The sequence below is a fragment of the Uloborus diversus genome, chromosome 5 (assembly GCF_026930045.1).
Source record: "Uloborus diversus isolate 005 chromosome 5, Udiv.v.3.1, whole genome shotgun sequence".
NCBI classification, from domain to species: domain Eukaryota; kingdom Metazoa; phylum Arthropoda; class Arachnida; order Araneae; family Uloboridae; genus Uloborus; species Uloborus diversus.
In genome coordinates this window covers 150,760,441-150,780,777 of record NC_072735.1, presented here as the reverse complement: position 1 = coordinate 150,780,777, position 20,337 = coordinate 150,760,441, and the positions used below count along the sequence as shown (strand labels likewise).

Sequence of the window (20,337 nt, the reverse complement as noted above, 5' to 3'; positions counted from 1 at the left end):
TGACTACTTATACTTTTTATTAATTTCTTTCTAATTTACTCTTTAATGCAATTTTTGTTACAACCATTGATCTGTAATTCTCAACTTCAAAGTTCTACTCAAAAATTTATCTGCTTTCTTTCTGAATTATGCTTTTTTAATTTAAAAAATTTAGCTACATTTAGTTAGTTGACTTAGACAAGAAAGAAAAAAAAAATACTTTTACAGAGATTATTTAGTGTTAAAACCTAGTTCCGCTTTAAATATTTGAAATCTTGTACTTGTGCGCAGTGGAATTAGTTGTTCAATTTATTTTATAATTTAATTACTTTAGCTTTCATCGCTGTACATATTTTTCATATTGCTTTTTACTGTTTGTCGGTTTTCGTGTCACAATCTTAGTATGTTTAACCAGTTTTCTCAAAGACCAAAGTTTAATAGAAGTATTCAATGTCTCTAGTTTCCTGAGACGGAAATTAGAAAAATTAATTTTCTTTTGTAAATGATATCAGAAAAAAAAAATATTTATTTAGGGGTTGCATGAATTTTTTTTTTTTTTTTTTTGTTACATTTTCATTTGAAATCGAATGGGGTTAGGCATTAGTTTTTTGCGCTCTTTAGTAAAAGTTAACACGAAACACAAAATTGTTGGCAATGTCATAGAGCAGCCATGTTTGTCCCCCATTCATTTTCAATGATATTTGTCTTTTTTTCCCTCTTCGAAAAAGGCTTTTTTTTTTTTTTGCATATGAATTTTATTTTATTTTATTATTATTTATTTATTCTATTTACTCTCTGAAGTTCTTTTTGAACATGATTACTTGGGTAGTCCGCTTTGTTTCATGAACGTTTTAAAATGGTTGTTAACGCTATGGCAATCAGTTTGAAATGTTTGTGAAACGTTGAAACTCTACGTGTGCTTTCTGATTTATTGGTTTTTCATTGTAAAAGAAAGCAAATGTTACGTAAATTGATTTCAAGCCACTTTTTCTTTTTGTGAGTCCCTCCAAGACCGGAAGGGAAGTTTCCCAAACTTTTTTTTAAAACTACAGCAGTATGGGTACGTATAATATGATAGTACTTTAGGTACTTATGATATGGTAGTAGTTTGAAAAAGTAACTTAAATAAGCAAAATATTTTACGCTTCTTGTTCTTCCTTCTTACTGTTGGACTCCTGTCATTTGTTGTTTTCAAATTAATTTTTCACAAATTTTATCGATTTAGCATTTTAATCTACAAAAATAACTGATATGATTTCTCATGCATTGATTTTTTACTCTAAACGAAACTTACTGTACGCTAGCGTATCGATATTTGAACGTGAAGCACTTAATTAAGGTCACACGAATTAAATATCTTCATTTGTGGAATCCGTTATCTTAACCCCAAAGGAGCACCCCAAAATGGCCCCTTAAAACTAGAAGCAAAAGTGTGTCAAGGTTACTTCTTAATAACTCTTAGCCGGAAATAAAATTGACTCATCAAGTGGCAACGGCCGTGTTCTACACCCATGTCACTTATTAGGTCATCGTATCGTCAGTTTCTCTTTGACATCGAAAAAAGAAAAAAAAAAAATCTGCGAAAACGGACTCCGGATCTGGATTTTGGGTTGCGAAATTTTATTGAAGCGAATCTGCGAATATGTTCGATGTTTTTCCTCGAGGCGAGTGCTTTGACCGCACTCACAGAAGCGGATGTTCCGTTACATAAAAATTTTGAGGTTTGCATCCTGGAGTTTGACAAATCATTGATACATCATACTTTAGTGTTGGGGCTGGAATAGAAGGGCAGGAGGGCGCAAAACATTTTCCAAAGAGCATCTATGGTCAACGCAAAGGGAAAACTTATTTATAGTCTTTAGTTTGACATTTTACTTTGATGTTAATGACGATATCTGGCTTGTTTTCTGGATCACGCCTTGCTTAAGGCATAAAGTTTGCTCTAAATATTTGTAACTTTTTTAGTTTGAAAATTTGATGCCTTAGCCGATCAGCCAAAATTATTTTCGAAAATGCATCTACGGCCAACTTAAAAGGAACAATTATCTATTTTCTCTGATATGACTTCTTACTTTGATCAGGCTAAACGCAAATATAGTATCTTGCTTGTTTTTCGGCACTTCCTTTGTTTATGACATGAAGATACTCTAAACTTTGGTTATTTGTTGCGTTTGAAAATTTGATGCCTTGTATACATAACAAGTTTTCCATTTCAGGCCGAGGTATGGACGCTTGAAAAACGATGATTGTTACACAATTTTGGCCTACTTGGCTCTGACACTACTGTTTTTATTGTTGTTAAAGTTGCAACAATATGAAAGGTTCAAATTTAACAACTCTGGTATCATGTAAACTATATATTTATATGAGGAATATATATCCACTGTTAAAATAAACCGTATGTTTTATTTATTTATTTATTTATTTTCATTCGAAAGAAAAATCATCTTCACAACTTGGTCCAATTTATTGAGCTGAAAAACAAATATCCCGTCATATTTTTTATTTTCGGCTACTTGGTGATCAATGTTTGTTTTAAGTAGAAAACAGTTCAGGAAAGGAATATTTCTCAAAGGAAAAAAAAACTCTTGTTTTATATACCAGGATATCGAGATAAGAATGCCTTGTTGATGGAATGTGGCAGAGGGAAGGTTAAAAAAAAAAAAAAAAAACTTAAGCTCACATCTTTACTTTATTTTCTTTATTTCAAGTTTTGAAAAAGCATTTCTGTACCCAAAAAATACATCTGTAGCAATTATTTCTTAAATTTCATCTTAAAATTTTCTATTTGCTCAAAGATGCGTGCTAATGGATATTTTTGTGTTATGGATAATTTAATTAAAAACATAAAAGTACTGTTTTACTTTTTGGAAAAAAATCAGTTCTGTAATTTCTTTTTTTATTTTTTTTTCCTTTATCAAATTTTGCATTTCATGTGACGTTGATTCTATAACACGTTCGAATGCAGGGGTGCCCGCAGGGAGGGATTATGGCACAAACTACGCCATCCAAAAAAAGGGGGGTGGGGATTTTTTAAATTTTATTTATTTAAATTTATTGATTTATATTTCATTTAAATTATTTATTTTATTTTATTCTGTTTATATTTTATTTCACTTATTTATTTAGTTTGTGAATGTCACTGGCGTAGAACAGAACTTTTCTAACGAAATAATAACAATAATAGTAATTAAAAATAAATAAATAAATAAGCAAAAATATTTTTTTAAAAAAAGTAAAATAAATAAAAAAGAGCTAAAAAATAAAAAAATAAAAGGAGAAAAATGGTTGATAAATTTTTTTTATTGGAGGGGGGGAATTTGCGCCATCGAACTTGGGGGGATGGGCATCCTTGTTCGAATGTAAACAAAGCCATGCGGGTACGTACTGATTCTCCACTCCTCCAAACGGAAAATTTTCCTCAATCCGGACATTTTGGAGATGTTTTATATCACGTTTTATACGACCCTATCGTTCGGCAGAGAACAGAACTCTTCCGTTGAAGTAAACTCGCGAAGCATCGTATAGCTGTCAAAAGATGAAAGGGAAAATCTCACCCCTAACATTCTTCCGAGAGGATGAAAAAAAATCCTCCATTTTTTTTCTTTCTTTTTTTTCTGTGACAGTAATAAAAGTCCCGTTATGTAGCATTAGTCGTACTGGGAAAGCGACTGCGGTTGCGGTTAACTGCTCCAGACGATCGTTTTCATTTATTCCGAGGCCGTTGACCTTGTATGATGCGCGCAGATAAATCGAAACCGAAGCAATAGTGAAGAAGAACAATACGGAACGTTTCCGGGACTTTATTTTTTTTTCTTCTTATCGCGAGTGAATCCTCTTGTACGTCACGTGACTGTGCGAACGGCGGCGTTTGGAGGGGTTGTTTTGCCGGGTGGTCACGTGACATGGACTCTGCTAGGGATCGTTCCGATGCACAGACCCGAGCCACCACATCCGAACGGGAGCACGAGGTGAAAACGTTATTGGCTGGAAGCGGAGGATTCTTGCGAAGTTCGGAGAGGTTCCCGTTGGAAGCTTTGTTGTCATTCGGATAGCGGTTTTAGGTAGGTGCTCTTTTTTTTTCGTTTTTCTTCCGGGGTAGCGATGATAAGTAGTTTCTTGGCAGAAAATGCAGGGTCAAGGTTGGAATTTCCATTCGCTTCATATTTTAACGGACCACGCGTTGTCAAAACAAAAATATTTTTGGTATCCCCTGTCCGTGATACCTTTTAATATGTAATTTTATTTAAAACACAAGACGACTTGATGGCTGTTACGTCAACTTTTGAATTTTTTCATGTCATGCAAAATATGTAACATTGGAAATGCAATGTTATCATTCGGTCAAAATGTAACTTGTTAAAATTTGAGAATACCATTAGTTTCATAATTAATCTTCTATTTTTATGTCCCCATTAAAAGTCTTTCATTTTAATTGGATACAAACTGACTGAAATGCTGTAGTATTCAAATTCTTTGGGGTAACTTTCTTTGGGGTCGTCCACAAATGACGTCACACTTTGAGTGGCGGGGGGTGCGAAATTGTTTCAGTTTGCGACGAGGGAGAAAGTAACAAGACATCACATTATGAAAACTAGCGTGACATGTGATAAAGAGAGGAGAAGTGGTAAGGTTTAGCTACTTCTTGGCGACCCCCTATTTTAATTTCCATTTTCGACAATTTTATTGCCATTATATTTATTTGAGGGGGGATGGGAAACAGAGGAGGATGACATTCCTGTCATCTAAAAAGAGATGGAAAGTTTTAAAACATAAACATTTTAGCAGAGAGAGAGAGACTTGGAGAGGGGCACCCCCCCCCCCTAAAATATTTTTTCATGGTTTCTTTTTCACTTATTTTTGGTGTAATACCGAAATACTGGCCGCACTATAAGCTTCGTATCCGTAAATATGTTCACACTGTAAAATTGATAATAACATAAATAATGATATATCTTTGAAGCGTCGCACATTGCATACGAATCACACCACAGATGCTTTCATTCACACAGAACTTACATCCACACAAACTTACATTCGCAGATGTAAATAAAATTGAATATGAAATTAAATTAGTATATGGCATAAATATGCATTTTATTTGATTCTTGTGGTGAGTTTTCATAATAAATCCTTGTAATAATATGCAGCTAGGCAATAAAATTACTTTCTTACCCTATTACCAAAAAAAGAAAGCCAACTAATTTTTATTCATGAAGAAACGTAAAATTGATGTTATAAATAGTTTGTTAGGAAATAAATTTTTATTCAAGATTTCCAAAAAATAAATATATGAATTACTGAAAACTTTCTAGTTGAAAAATGTAACTTTAAAAAACCTTATTAGCAGCTTATTATAATATTACAAGAACTAATTATAAAAAACTCAATTAAAATCCAAAATGTAAATATAAATTTTTTCCTTCAATTTTTTACTACGTAAATATATTTTCGGATTTTGAGCTCATACGTGGGAAGATGCTCTGGTTTTACACCGGAAAAATAACTTAAGAACAGAGTGAAAAGTAAACCAGAAAAAAACATCGTTTTGAAGATGCTTTAAATATTTATTCTGGGGAGGGCGGATGTCCCTATAGTCCCCAACTTGATAAACTTGATGCTTTCGAACTTACTTCCTTCCTCGGCAGTCACAGAAGAATGTTAACGGTTAATATAATGCTCTGTTCCCCTCCAAATCCTCCCGGGGGCGCCATTTACAAAAAGTGGTATGTGATAGGAGAAAACGGTGGTCATATTTAGTTTCAGGAGGTCATTTTACAAAATGAACCTGCAGGAATAGTGTTAGAAGCTTTTTTCTGGCCTCTTAATGTAATTAATTTGTTCACGATGAAAAATTAACTTTTATTTTTTTAAAAAAAGCTTTTTTTTAGAGTACAATGCGGGAGGCCTAAATATCGCGCAACGGCAGAACTTTTAACAAAAATGTTCCAATTCATTGTGAACATGAGTTAACTTAAAATTTAAAAAAAAAATCATCAATTAATAATTAAAAAAAAAAAACATAGAGAGAGAAAAGGATTTTTTTTTTTTTTTGTAGGAAATTATAAACTTTGGGCCTCGTGCAGCATAACTAAATATGTCTTGATTTTAATTTTAAAACATTTGGAAAATGTGTATCTACGGAAAAACCTTTTTATAATTTTAAAGTTTTGTGTTTCCAAAAAAAAAAAAAAAAAAATCGTGCACTCTAATGGACAGCCCCTTATCATGCAACATGCAATTTACGTAACAATTGAGTCGTGATGTTCAGAGCACTCGTACACTCATGAACATTTGATCAAACCAGTAGTTTAACTGTAAGTTCTCTGCCTACTATTGTTGTATCTTATTAAAATTCTTGATGTCCACTAACATGTAAAAATTAATACTTTATTATGATAAGTTTTGCAACTGAAAAATCTTTCTACAGCAATATGAGAGGATATTTTTTCCCTGAAGAGAAAGGAAGCACCAGTGTAAATGCAAAATATTCCAATATATTGCAGCTTAGGGTATTGCGAAAACATTTAAACACAGTTTTTATTTGTTTGATTTTTAACGCTTTTCGATTGTTATAGAAAGATGTTTATACAATACATGGTCATACTGTCTGTTTGAATAAAAACAAAGTACAGTAAAATTCCTCTAATGCGGACTCTAACGGGACATTTTTTTTTTTTTTTTTGTCCACAATTGTGGGAAAAAATATGCAATTCTATATCAATCCGGTGGTTCAGTGATAGGTTCAAATTATCACGATTCGAAGAAAACTTAACATCTTTATTGAAGACTATGTACATTATTTACATTGATGATTAAACCAAATCATTTATTCTAAACAGCGAATTACTCGCTTCCACGGAGCTTGCGCTTCGTGTTTCGAATTCTATCCATCTCCTCTACCGTCAGTGTTGCCACTAAATTTTTCCATAATCAACTTACTTAATTCAATAAGCGCTTGCAGCGCTCTCTATTGGAATAATGGTTGGGAAGAAGCATAGAGCTTAGGTTTCTCTACACACTCCCCACCTAAACTCTTCGAGTTTACATTTTCTTTGTAATCAAAATATATTGAAATATAACAATAACAATTTTACACAACAAAAATAAATATAGCAATATAAAAAGTATTTAGAGAAACAAATAATACCATATTCAAATTATTATGCTTTTCAATAAGTAATGAATATCAAATGAAAAATAATTAGATAAATTCAAAAATCAAAAATAAAGAAATTAAAGTTCTAAACTATCAAATCGTTTAACTAATATATAGGAAAGAAAAAAAAAATTAAAGTTCCAAAAGTTTTTTTTTTTTTCACTGTCCATTGATCATTTCCAAAGGATACAATAGTTGTATCGGCCTCCTGTATTGTCCGTCCTTTGTCTTAACTGTGCAGGCACGAACAAGTCCATCACGTCCTTTAAAGAGTTCTGTAATAATACCTAAAGGCCACAAGAACTTATTTTTGTTACTTCCTTCGAGAAGTACCACGTCCCCTATCTTGAGAGATTTTCCTTCTTTACTGCAATCCAAGCGATGTCCAGTTCTTAAATCTAGAAGATATTGGGTTTTCCATTTCAGCCAAATGTTCTTTAACAGTTTTGTCTGATACTCCTTTCTTCTTCTCAATTGGTCAGGAGAAGTTTTGGCGATGAGATCAGAGAAGTGAACTGGATAGCTGTGGTCATTCTTTGCATAATTTAAAAAATGTAAGGGAGTTAATGCTTCAGGTTCATCTATCTCGTTGTAGGTGTAAGATAGTGGGCGCGAGTTCAAAACTGTTTCCACTTCTGTTAGAAGCGTTGTCATTTCCTCGAACGTCAGAAGGGCTTTTCCTATTACTTTTCGCAAACATTCCTTAACCGATCTAATAAGGCGTTCATAGAATCCTCCCCACCATGCGGCTCTTTCGATGATGTATTTCCATTGTGTTCTTTCTTTAGCTATGAAATTTTTAAATGTATCATCTTCCAATATTTTAGAAAACTTTCTCATTTCTTCTTCAGCTTTCTTAAACGTTTTAGCGTTATCGGAATAAATGATTTTGCAATTCCCTCTTCTACTTAAGAATCTTCTGAATGCAAGTAAAAGGGCTTGTGTCGACATGTTTGACACAAGTTCAAGATGTACGGCACGAGTTACTGCGCAGGTAAACAAAACAATATACGACTTTTGCATATCTTTGTAGTTCTTTACATATACAGGTCCCGCAAAATCAATTCCGCAAATGGAAAATGGTGGTGACTCTTGGATTCTATCTTTCGGTAAAGGCGCTGTCATTTGATCTGCTGGTTTGGCTAAATATTTCTGGCAAATCAAGCATTTTTTGATGATCTTTTTAATTAACTGGCGCCCCTTCGGGATCCAGAAGCGCGATCTAATTTTGGCTAGAGTAGCAGATGTACCTCCGTGCATTATTTTTTCATGCTCTTTAAGTACTATCAGTCCTGTTAGCGCGGAGTTTGTAGGCAAGATGACTGGATGTTTATTATCCAAAGAAAACTCTGAGAACTCCAATCTTCCTCCTAATCTCATGACTTGCTTTTCATCGATGTAGGGGGCGAAATTGTACAACGGGGAATTCTTTTCAACCGAATTACCGTCACTTAAAGATTTAAATTCCTCTCCAAAGTGTCTCTTTTGTTCACATCGTATCAATAAATTTTCTGCTTCTTGTAGATCTTCTGTGATTAGAGCTCCTTGTATGTTACTAGATTTTCTCAATTTCACGATAAAGCGCATTGTCCATGCAGTAACCCTCAATAACTTTTCTAAGTCACTATATTTGGATAAATCAACCGGGTCTTCTCTATTTTCGACTATACATTCGAGTTCATGTGTCTCCAGGGATTTTTTTCTATATTCTAGCTGAGATTCTTCTACTATTTTCTCATGGGTCAATTTTGGCCAATGGTCAGGCGAAAGTCTCAACCAAGGTGGACCTTGTGTCCAAAGGGGTTCATTAATCAACTTTGAGATCTTTGCTCCACGGCTGACTAAGTCCGCTGGATTATCACAACTTCTGCAGTGTCCCCAATTATTTGGTGACGTCAACTTCTGAATATCCTGAACACGATTCTTAACAAAGGGTTTAAATGCATCGGGCTGTTTCTTGATCCAAAAATACGTTATGCTTGAATCGGTCCAAAAATAACAAGGAATATTTAAATTCAAAATTCTAACTGTATTATTTCCCAGTTTGGCAGATAGTAATGCCCCCATTAGTTCTAATCTGGGTAAGGTGAGTATTTTCAATGGCGCTACCCTATTTTTGGAAGCAATGAACGTCGTTTGAATTTCTTTATCATTCGTCTTGAAACGTAAGTACGCAACTGTACCATATGCCACTGTGCTAGCGTCTGAGAAGCAATGTAATTCGATATTTCTAATGTCTGAGCACAAACTTTCAAAAAAATAATGTCGAGGGATTTTAAATTTATTCATTTGATGCAACTCTTCGCACCATTTTCTCCATAGGGAGATCAAATCTTCAGGAAGTGGCTCGTCCCAATCTATATGTGATGCCCAAATCTTCTGAATCAAGAGTTTGATTCTTACAGTGAAGGGTCCCAAAATTCCTATTGGGTCAAAAATTCGTCCTAACACTTGTAGAATAAACCTTTTTGTCTCAATTGGCTTCGATAAAAATGACAATAGGCTTCGAATATCAAAATACAGTAAATCCCTCGAATTATCCCACGCCATGCCCAGAACTTTTAAGGCGGTGTTTTCAACATCAGAAATTTGAAAATCTGCATTTGAAATTATGCCTTCTTTTTCCCAAAGTTCATGTAATTCTCTCGAATTAGTATGCCATTTGTGCAGTTGCATGCTCGCTTCCTTGAATATCTGGATTGTTTCCAAAGAAGTAGTCAAGGCTTCTCTGACTGTGTCTCGACTTAAAATTACATCATCTACATAAACATTATTTTCTAAAATACTAACTGTTTCAGGGTAGAGTTGTTTATACTTTTTAAAGTGATGTTTGAGAGTTGCTGATAGTAAAAATGATGAGCTATTCAGTCCGAAAAGAATTGTTGAAAAACGATAAACAAGAGGCGGGATATTGTCATTGGTGGGGGAGTCAGTGAAGAAAAACCTGGTTACGTCTCGATCTTCTTTATCTAAGAGAATCTGTAAGAACGCTTGCTTTATATCTGCAGTAAATGCTACTGGATAATATCTAAATCTTAACAGAATTTCGAATATCTCCGGATACAAATTTGGGCCAACGTGGAGACAGTCATTTAAAGATGCGGAGTTTGAATCATGTGATGACGCATCAAAAACAATTCGTAATTTGCTTGTGGTTCTATCTTCACGTATTACTTCCCTATGCGGCAAATAAAACACGATATTTTCTTTATCCGTTTCGTCTGTGACGGGTTCAATTATATTCTGTTTCAAGTAATCTTGTATTATGTTTTGGTATTCAGAAAATAGTTGCGGATTTTTTTTGAATCGATTTCTAAGTCGGTTGAACCTTTGTTCCGCGATTTCTCTATTATCATCCAATCTTGATGTGTCACTTTTCCATGGTAATTTAACTTTATACCGACAATCTTCGTATACTACATCAGATTCGAACTGTTTGAGGATTTCATTTTCGGTTGAATTATAATTTTGATTTTCGCATATGAGACCGGAATTTTCTAAATCCCAAAATTTTTCTATTTGTTTCGAGATTAAATCTTCCTCTACTATCACATTAAATGATAAAGTAAAGTTATCTTCTCCTTCTCGCCCTTGTAGGCTCCAGCCAAAAATAGTTTCTACAGCGACAAGATTTTTGTTCAAACGTTTAATGTGACCCGTTACTATATTGTAGTAATAATCTGCTCCGATTAAAATGCCAACAGGTTGTTGACTGTCAAGAAAATCCGCTAATATCAAATTTCGTAGCAGTTTATTTTGTCTAATTTCTTTTGATTTTGGTGGAGGAATGTCCGAACCTGATATGTGATCGGTTACCAATAATTCAACTTCTATTCTAGAATTAGGGGAACTTCTATGTTCAAGTACTAATCTAATGACGTCGTAAGTCTTTTGAATTGGCGCAGTAATTCCAAAAGTGTAAACCGATAATTTTTCTTTTTTAATTACTTCAAGATCTAATTTATTAGCTAATTCTTGTGTAATGAAAGACTTCATGCTTCCATTGTCCAAAAGAAGACGCGGATAGCTTATGCCTTGTTTTGTTTTGATTTTTACCGAGCAAGTTTGCAAAAGCATCGAATTGGATTTAGAATGTGATACGGCAGAAATGATTTCCTTATTTTTTTCAAATTGATTATCATTATTTCTCGAAAGTGAACTTGCTTCCTTTTTGTCGGTGTCATTATATTTTAACTTTGAATGGGATTTATAACAAATCGCCTCGGAATGAGCTCCTTTGCAAATTTTGCAACGCTTAGTTGCCTTAAAGTGGCAAGCAGATATTCTGTGATTTTTCCTAAGGCATAAATAACACCTGCCATCCCCCCTCAATACATTCCTTTTTTCATCCACGTTGAGATTTACGCATTTTTCCGACTCGTGATCTTCTGAGCAAAATAGACACTTGTCAAGATTTATTGACGTTTTAGCAATTAGCTCATGTGTTGAAGGACATCTGTTTTCTGTAATGTGCTGTGATCTGGAAGGGATCTTTCTGAACTGCTTATTATTCAATGTACTTGTTTTAATCTGTTCACTGCTATTCGAAGGCGGAAGTTTTATACTAGCGATTTTTTCCCGAGATTCTATCTCCGAACGGAGAAAGTTTAGAAATGCATTCAAATCTATATTGGCTGAATTCTCTCTATTGCGGTGAAATTCTAGAGCGATATCAGCAGGAATTACTTTCATCAAAACAGGAATTAACATATTCGCGTAACTCTCGGGTTGGACATTGAGTGAAGAAAGGCTTCTTATTTGTACGTTAATTTTATCATACAATTTTCTTAATTTCGTAACTTCATTTGAGCTTTGTACCGGGGTCAAACTCAAGAGATTGGAAATGTGCGTGTTAATTATCAAGTCGTTTTGACCAAATCTATTTTTGAGAATGTCTATCGCAGAATCATAGTTTGTTTCCGAAATCGAAAAACCTTCTATAGCACTAGCAGCATTTCCGCTCAAATAACTTTTCAAATAGTTGAATTTTTCGACTTTTGAAAGTGTTGTGTTCTTGTGAATAGTTACTTCGAAAGAATTCCAAAAATTTATCCAATCACCGTAATCACCGTTGAATTTTTGGATGGAAGTTTTTGGTAACCGTACGTTACTTTGTGTTTGGTTTCGAATTTCATCGATAAGAGAGGAATTATTTGATACGTTACTAACGGGCGTTTTATTTTCATTCCGGAGCTCTAATTTCTTAAAATAACGATTTATCCGACATTTAGTCAAAGTTATTTTATCTTTATAATTCATAGAAGTTTCTATATCAGAATCTAGTTTCTTCTCGTCTTCTATCAAAATTTGTATTTTTTCATCTAAGTTATCAAGTTCTATCTCCTTGCTATTTAACAGTTCTAAACAATTTTCTAGTTCTTCATTTTGCTCTTCTTCTATGTATTTATCAACATTTTTTACGATTACCGTAGTAGAAGAGCGAAGAACAGTTCTTTTTTGTATAAATGATTTTGGTTCCATTTTCAATGATTTTCAACAATGTAAATGATTCAAAAGTTCCTACCTTTTGCAGTCTTCGCATAAAAATGCTATCCAAATGAGATCTAAAAGTTCAATAGTTCATCTTTCCGATGCCGATGCACCATGTGGGAAAAAATATGCAATTCTATATCAATCCGGTGGTTCAGTGATAGGTTCAAATTATCACGATTCGAAGAAAACTTAACATCTTTATTGAAGACTATGTACATTATTTACATTGATGATTAAACCAAATCATTTATTCTAAACAGCGAATTACTCGCTTCCACGGAGCTTGCGCTTCGTGTTTCGAATTCTATCCATCTCCTCTACCGTCAGTGTTGCCACTAAATTTTTCCATAATCAACTTACTTAATTCAATAAGCGCTTGCAGCGCTCTCTATTGGAATAATGGTTGGGAAGAAGCATAGAGCTTAGGTTTCTCTACAACAATAGAAGGGTGTCCGCTGGACAGGGACTTAATAATCTTATTTGCCTTGGAATCGGGGAATTAAAAATCGTCCGCATTCGAGGGGTGTCCGTTAGGAGGGGTTTTACTGTATTAATTCTTTGCCCCGCGATCTTTTTTTGCGGTTTTTTAACCGAATTTTCAGTTTAGTGCAGAAAAAAACAGTCATGACTTTTTTCCGTTGTGTAGGGGAGAATATTAAAAGTTCATCCGGAATCTGCATAACAATCATAAAATAGATATTTGTTTAAATGTAACGAACTTGAACGTAGATTCGAACGAGTCACCGGTTTTCAGGCACTAACTCCTGATTTTTCTTCTTAAATGTGTTCTATGCATTTTGCTGTTTTTTAAAAATGAATTGCGCATGTAATTCACAAAACAAAGCTTTTTTTTGTATCATATGCTTTTTTGTGACTTTCTAATCATCGTTGAGTCTTATTATATGCGTTTTCTTAGTTTTATTCAATATGTAAATGAGAAGTAACGGCTTAATAAGAAGTCCCGCTGGAAAGTAGCTTTCCCTCCAAGGAGTCTTCACCGAAGGAAAACACGATGTACAGTTCATCTGAAGAGATGCCGTGCCGGCGCGGCGGACAATGGGGCGAAAACGCCAAAAAGCGCTTAAAAATGTTTTTTAAACCTCTCTCGTTTGTATGTATTTAGCGAGTTTTTTCGATTTGTTTGGGCTGATGGTCCAAAGTTCGTAGGTTTACGCAGCTAATTCCCTTTTAGGGGTCTTCATACAAACCATTAATGACTAATTAGTATTAATTTCAAAGAGTACATAAGAGTACATTTTTTTGGAGAGTGTTTAACCCCCCCTTTACCTTTTCGGTGCTGATCAAACCAATTTTCAGTTACATACCCGCGTACAATAATAATAATATATAGACAGCAAGCAATTTTGTTTTTAAATTCCCGCACTCACGATTCCTTACCGTCTAAAGGCTCCCTTTAGCTTTGTAGAGGACGAAGGGTTCTAAAATTCCAGTTCTGATTGCCTAAGAGGTAGGCCTGTGCAAATTTATTAACCCTCAATTGGTTGAATATAAGAGGGGGGGGGGATATTTTAAAGCGCTTTTTGACGTTTTCGCCAAACTGTGCGGCGCGGCGATGTCCGGTTTTCTGATGCCACCGGACTTTCTGATACGCAATGCAAATTAATGCGCTAAAATGAGTCAAACAAAAATAAAAGTGCTGTTAATTTTTTTAATGAATTTTAGCATCGCAAAGCATCTGCCTACTGAATGTTTACCCATGTGAGTTGCTTGTAAATTTTCATATACGTCATCCCATAATTTGTTAAATTTAACATTGTTGAGTATGTACAAAGGGATGGCGTATTTAATTTTTTAAAAAAAGCATCTGCCTAAATTTAACTCGCTTCTCCTAGTATTATGCCTGTTTATTCCTGTTTTGAAACTAGTTTTAATGATTTGTTATTCAATGTTAAGTTTATTACAATCTTTGCAATTGCTTTTCTTCTTACATGTTAGCTTTCAAATAGTGATACAAATTTGATTTCTTATGAACTATTTTTTAAATTTGTAATTATTTGATTTTTTACGCAAATTTTAGATTAAAGGCGGAATTGAAATTTTGTCAAAATGCCATATTTAAAAACTTTTTGAAGGGAAGCCTTGAATTTATGACATCCATAATATGAAATGTTAAAAGAGTTTTATATGCACTTTTAAACCCCATTTCATTAAACTATCATTATACCTTCCAAAGGACGTTAAGGTGGAATACATTTTGCTGTTACATGCAAGGGAAAATATTTTCGGGACAAAAAATGCTTAGAATCGGGATGCATTCAGTTTGCATTAATTCAACTATGCGAAGTTTCTTTAAAAACTGCGGGAGTACGAAATATTTCGCGGGAAGTTTACAGTCCAAAACATTTTTTACGATAATATTATCTCAAGAACTCGTACATTCTTGTGAAAAGTATTCCTTTCTTTCTTTTTTTTTAAAATTCGATTTACTGTATTTTATACCGAAAAAATAGAAGGAGATAACATTGTAATCAAATTAGTTTTTTTTTAAACTCAACTAGTACACGGATTCCTTAATAGAGTAGATGGGAGTAAAGGTTGTAATTACAGTCTGGCAAGCTTCCACCACTCAATAAAAGATTAGAAAAGAAAAATAAAGGAAAAAAGGGGGGGGGTGCGAACCACAATCGAGCAGCATTACAATTAAAAATCGAAAATAGTTATTCAGAGCAACACACTTATTTATTAAAAACAGTTATAAAGAAGTAAAGTATGTAATGGAAAAAATATTTTACCACATTTCTAGTTATAAATATGATCATAATTTTTTAAAATAATTCATTGATTTATGTTTAAACATACATCTCGATTATTGTACTTGGATTGTGTTTTAAAGAGTGGCAATTTTCAAGTTTTGTTTTTTGACGCATACATTTTAAAAAATATATCCTGTGTATGTGTACACCAATTAAATTATTGTAATACAATGAAATCCCGTTGCAACAAATTTCAGGGGACCTCAAATTTTATTCGTTTTTACAAGAATTTCGTTGCAATGCAATTCAAGTAATGCACTTGAATCGGGGCAGAAAATTTATTTCATTGAAACTTATATTTTTTTGTATTGATATTCATTATATCGGGATTTCACTAATACAAAATATGAAGTAGCTGTTTCTTAAATGACCTGACTTGTAACACTAATTGCAACGGAAGATAACGCTATGCGATGGGATCTTCAAAAGAATTTCTGACGTAAAGAAACTGCTTGATTGTTTATTTACGTACTTAGTAGAAACGTGAGAGGTTTTGCAATGAAAACGTTGAGGTCAATCTGAAGTTACAATTACAGAGTTTACCTCACAAACACATAAAAAGGTTTCAAAAGAAAAAAAATCCTAATTCCTCGCGTAAACATTTGGAAACATTGCAGAAAACATTGGACTCCTAATCTCCCCCTGAGGCTTCTAATTCAACTCTTCACTTCCTCTCATTGATTTACAAGTTTTTTTTTATTTTTAATTTTATGTTACTGTTTTATATAAGCTGTATCAGTTACTTGTTCTGAAGGCAAACGGGTGTCACGTTATATTTTTGGATTTTTTTCCAGAATAAAGACTGAATTATGCACGTTTCTACTTGAAAGATTCAAAATGATTTTTTTTATCCTGTTCCATAATTGATTCTTCCTCAATTATTGTTAATTCTTTTGCTTTTGATTGTTTTTTATTTATCTTTTCATGGGAAAGTCTAGAACTGTTTGTTCTTGTGATTGTACTGTATTAAATATGCCGGTCACTTATCCCATGGCCGTATTTCTAACAAAAGAAGCGCAGGAGTTCCCTAGTCTTCAGAACATATTTTCATGCGTACAGATAGCTTGGATTCTAGCAAAAATGTAAAGATTTACTTTAAATTAAAAATAAGTGCTGGAGTTGAGCTCCAATGCAAATTACGCCCTGCTTATCACAGATGTTTTTTTTTCTTTTTTTTTTTAATTTTAATATCTGAAGTCCTAATCATGATGGAATTCAATTTTTAAGGGTTTGAATGACCTTAAAGTTTTATAATTTATTTATTTATTTATTTTTTTGTCCTAATTCAGTCTTAAGTTAAAATGATACAATGTGTGCAGTAAAACCTCAATTATCCAATGACCTTTTAACCGGAACCTCTTTCAACCAAAGTCGGTTTTCTTTAATTTATTTATTTCGGAAAGCAAACAATATCACTTCAAGGTCGCTGTAAAAGCGTCGTTCCTATTGAACTCCTCAAATTAAATACTTTCATTTCTGTCTCTTCTATTTTATTCTTTCTCCCACCGGTAAATTTTTGAAACAGTCTATATTCAAATAATACTAGTTTTTAAAATGATATTTAAGTCGGAAACGATCTAAGCTGAAAATAAAATATTGTTTTTTTTTTTTTAATGAGTAATTTATTTAAGTGGACATTTTCAAGTTTTGAGAAAAACGCGTTTAAAGATAAGTCCTAGGTAGGCTTTCATTGAAAAGTTTTTCTGAATCTTGCTGTATAGCAACACCTACCAGGGCTACTAGTACTACAAGACATAGGCGAATATCTTCAACCATTTGTACTGATTATTTCTAAAATTTTAATATGGCACTTACAGCCAGGACTACAGATATTTATATCAATATTATAGGGTCTTGCTTACATCCCTCAGCTTCTCACTGCTTCAATTGTGTGACAACAAACAGCGGCGACTGTCCCAAGTTGATGGAATTGTTATTGTTGCAACCAGTTTGTTCAGCTGGATATTTGTTTGAACGTAATCTCTTTGAGGTTTTGTAAAATCCTTGTGGTGTTCATAATCCACGAACATAACAGCTCGTGTTTGCGCGATCTTACTTAATTTTTCCGTAGATTTGTAACTCAAAGACGTGATTTGCCTCTTTGAGGTACGTTACTTTTGAAAATATAATACATATATTTCAAAATTACTGTACTTTGTACTACATTTCTTTTAGTTTTTTTTTTTATAATGAATGTTGAGGTATAACTAATTGCTTTAAACAAATTATTTATGATAAAAGTGATTAGAACGTTGCATCAAAATAGGATTCCTCATAATATTGAAATTAATAAACAAAACTGAATCGAACATTAAAGCAAAAACCAAGGCTTTCAATTTTGTCGTCGAAAATTCTTTTGCATGTTGCCAACACATGTATTATTGTTATTTTTTATTAATTTTACTATTGTGTTAATAAAAATTATCAATATAACTTGAACAGTTTGACAAAAATAATTAAAAGGAAAAAAAATATAAAGTAGTAAAATAAAAACTTTAAATGTATTTCTTGTAGAATATGAAAATTTAAGATTCCATGAAAGTCAAAATTTATAGAATGATTATGAATTCGGCATCGTTACCTCCATATAATCTAGAAGCTTAATTGATAAAGCATTCATCGCAACCTTGACAATCAATCCTTGATATCGATCCAAATTTTAGATAAAATTCGTGATGAACTAGCTCTAATTATAGGAAAATCAATAAAAGTATTGTGAAATATATTTAATAATGTACTGTACCTCAGAGCGAGAGTGACGTTAGTCCAAAGATTGCAATTTTCTGTTTATTAGTGCATGGTATGAAGAAGCCTATTCCGCATCGAGCTATGTGAACGTAATTCTTAAAAAAAAAATCCTTTTCAATTTTTTTTACCAAGGTTAAAAACGCGCGCGTCCCATCCTTTGCATGGGCCAGAAAAAAGTTTTTCCTCTCTACTGTAAACAGGGTTCGCCGATATATATCAGTCACTACAAATCAGCCGATATATATCAGCTAATATATATCATGATATATATCCGATATTTACTTTGAAAATATCATGATATTTTGATATTTTCGATATTTTTTTCCACTATGGTATTTTCAATATAAAAAGTATATTAATCATAGTAAAATTGTTCATTGATTATTGAAAATAACCAAAAAGTTATGTACTATATTTTATAATGTACAATACATCATTAATATAACATAGTAATATAGTATTCCTTTTTTACTTGTATTTTATATTTATAAAATTATTAGTAATGTATTAATTTTAATACATATTAAAAGTGCCTAATTAAATTTTAAACATTGCTCAGAAAAAAAAACTCTTATGACTGTGCACCGACTCATGCATGTTATTTATTTTTGGTAATCATATAACTGTAAAAGTAGTTAACAAAAGAAAAATGCGTAAAACAGTTAACGCTAAATTATCTCCATTAAAATTGATAGAAATGTGTAGTGAAAGAAACATTAATTGTAAGTCTACATATTGTAATAACAGTATAAGAACGTAAAGAGTGATTTGAGGATGCATTACTATTTTTACGGCTTTAGTTTTTGCTAATTGAAAATATCGGATATTTTCGAACTCTGACTGTAAAATTATCGTTCTGGCTCTGAGGTAGTTGTGAGAAAATGCGAAATTTGCATCTCACTTGTCGTATCATAATTTCTGTAGTTACCCTTAAAGTTTTAAAATGATGAAAAGCGTGACACGATGGTGGCAAATTTACATTTTGTCTTCAAACTTCCATAAGAGAATTTTTGAAAAAAAAATTAATTTTTTTAAAAACCAAAACAATCCAAGATAAACAAGTAAGGTACATGAAATACACCGCCAGCTCAGTCCATTCCAGCTGAGGACTGCAGTTTCGTGCTTATTAGCACTCATCAGCCCGGCATAGGAGTGACTGAGCTGAAGGTAGAAAACCTCTTAAGAAAGCCAAGAATGCCAAACAAACTGGTAGCAACCTACTGAATATACCTACCTTGCATTGAATCTTCGAGTTGAACCGAACCATTTTTTTTCGGTCACTCGTCTGGTTGTGCTAATTCTGCATTAGCTACCAGTTTGTTTGGCACTCTTGGCTTCCTTAAAAGGTTTTCCACCTCCAACTCAGTCACTCCTATGCCGGGCTGATGAGTGTTAATCATGAAACTGCAGTCCTCGGCTGGAATTGACTGGGCTGGCGGTGTATTTCATGTATTTCTGCCTTAGCCCTGGCTATAGGGCGGTAACCTACTGAATAAACAAGTAAGGTGTCATAAGCCTTACTGTTATTTTAAAACGTTTCCCATCTGTTACGGCAATAATCTTGAAAAGCCAAAAATGCGCATGCAAATGCTGGCAAGTACCAAATCATGATAGTTTGATTGTCTATCAGAAGACTCCAATGAGGTAATATTGAAATTATTCTATTTCTTAAGAGGAAATGATATTGAAAATTATTTACCAAATCAACGATTTTGAAGTCATCGAAAGGCATTTGCGTGAGGTGTATTGTTGTATTCGTCCATTAAATTTGCATAAAATTCTTTTGTGTTGCACTATGATCGTAAGAAGTAGCTTCGAATGGTACTTTCACTTGCCGTGATTCATTTTCCACAACTGTTATTCTTACCTTTCTAATCCATTCTTTTGTTATTCAGTATTAGTAAGCTGGGACCTTAGTTTGCAAACGCTGATTTTTATTTATTTATTTTGTCTCATTGTTTAGTTTCTTGTCGCTTTCTTCGCACAGGAGTGAGTAAAGCTGAAATTATAGCTAAATCGATTTCTTATATTTTTCAAAGTGCCCTTCTGGGATTATTTCAATCTCTTGGCATCGTTGATAAGAAAAATTTATTGCAAATGTTTGTTCGTGGCAGGTTATCATAAAAGAACTTAACATGCAGACCATCTTGAACAAGAAGAAATTATGAAATGAAAAATTCTTTG

General features: G+C 33.2%; 1 protein-coding gene across 1 annotated transcript in view; it reads left to right on the top strand.

Moving 5' to 3' along the window:
- The first annotated feature begins 3,950 nt into the window (after positions 1–3,950).
- Positions 3,951–20,337, top strand: part of LOC129221897 (sodium-dependent transporter bedraggled-like) — a 107,230-nt gene continuing 90,843 nt past the window's right edge. The window contains exon 1 of the mRNA XM_054856271.1: positions 3,951–4,043. The gene's annotated coding sequence lies outside the window, so the exon portion shown is untranslated. The remainder of the gene's footprint in view (positions 4,044–20,337) is intronic.